The sequence below is a fragment of the Octodon degus genome, unplaced genomic scaffold (genome assembly GCF_000260255.1).
Source record: "Octodon degus isolate 3935 unplaced genomic scaffold, OctDeg1.0 scaffold00107, whole genome shotgun sequence".
In the NCBI taxonomy this organism is placed as follows: domain Eukaryota; kingdom Metazoa; phylum Chordata; class Mammalia; order Rodentia; family Octodontidae; genus Octodon; species Octodon degus.
This window is the reverse complement of record NW_004524683.1, coordinates 1,020,333-1,021,887: the sequence shown is the minus strand read 5'-3', so window position 1 is coordinate 1,021,887 and position 1,555 is coordinate 1,020,333. Positions and strand designations below refer to the sequence as shown.

General features: G+C 40.4%; 1 protein-coding gene across 4 annotated transcripts in view; it reads left to right on the top strand.

Annotated features, from left to right (window-relative positions):
- The window catches only part of Zyg11a (zyg-11 family member A, cell cycle regulator), a 58,843-nt gene that overhangs the window by 55,726 nt on the left and 1,562 nt on the right, over positions 1-1,555 (top strand). The gene's annotated exons all lie outside the window — the stretch shown is intronic.

Here is a 1,555-nt window from a genome sequence, read left to right as displayed (position 1 = left end):
TTTTTAATTTTATCTATTTGTGAGTGTGTGTGTGTGTGTGTGTGTGTGGCCAGCTCAGCCCACCAGGGGGCGGGGCTGGCAGGCATGTGGTGCTGGGGGATTGAACCGCAGTCCCTGTGCTTTGCTAAGCTTGTTCTAAGTAGGTGCTTTAGACCACTGAGCCATCTCACCAGCCCTCCACTCTTACTATTAAATAGTAGCATAGGTGGGCATAATATTCTAGAATGAGTTATTTTCTGTCAGCATGTGGGAGACAGAAATATTTCCATTGTCATGATTGAAGTCTGCTGTCAACCTTATTATCATTCCTTGATAGGTAATTTTTTCCCCTTTTGGTTCCTTTTTTGCTGATCTGTGGCTTAGCTATACCTTACCTGAATATGAATATTCTTTTATTTTGCTTGATACTTCAGATTCCTATTTTAAGAATTCAAAAATGTTACCTTCCCTTTACTTTCTCTGTTCTTTTCCTGTGGAACTTCTATCAGATGATACATATCATCTATGCTTCTTTTTCCAATCTGCTGATCCTTAGTAGAGTATAGTAGGGTTTTGGAGTAATCTCAGCACTGTAGAGGCTGCGGCAGGAGGAGCACGGTGAGTTCAAGAGCAGCCTGTACTATGTAATGTGGTCTTATCTCAAAAAAAGCATCGTCTTCATCAGACTTGATTGTGTTTGACTGTTGCCAAAGGTGATGCTAATCTGTTTACACACCCCCAATGTACCCCCCATACTGAGGACTGACCCAAGGGCTCTTTTAACACATTCCCAGCTCTTTTTAAAATTTCATTTTGTGGACCAGGGATATAGTTCAGTGGCATAACTGCCTGCCTGGCAAGTACAAGATCCTGAGTTCAATTCTCAGTACACACACACACACACACACACACGCACACACACAGAGTAACATTTCATGTGTAGACCATCTTGTTAAGTTGCGGAGGTTACCATCAAACTTCTAAGTCTTCTGCCTTGGCCTCTCAAGTATCTTGGGTTACAAGTGTTTGTAACCAGGCCTGGCTCTGATCTGTCTGTTTTTGCTTATATTACATGTTTGTGTGTTCATAATTTTTATTATGGCCTTTAACAGGGTTTTTCTGTGAGAATCCATCTTAGACTGAATGAACATCTATATCAGACTGAATTTAGGCCCTTTAAGAGTGGCGTGTTCTACTGACTGAGCTAGCGGGGCACTCTTGAATTTAGACCCTTTAGAATAGTTTTGTATTTGCTTCTGTGAAGTAGTTCCAGAGGATTGGGTTAATTTTTACGTTAACTTTCATTTACTTACCTTATTTTTTTTTTACTTCCCTTACTTTGTGGTACTTTGGGTTGAGTATAGGGTCTTTCAACTGGACTATCCCTTAGCTCTTTTTTAATTTTTTGAATTGGAGTTTTGCCACATTACCTAGGGTGGGATTGAACTTGTGATCCTCCTGCCTCAGACTTCCAGAGCGTGCCACTGTAAGTGTGTGCTGCCAAGCCTGGCCTTACATTTCTATTCTGGAAAAATTCCTTCTGTATAGTCATTTAAATTTTTTAAGTATTTTATAT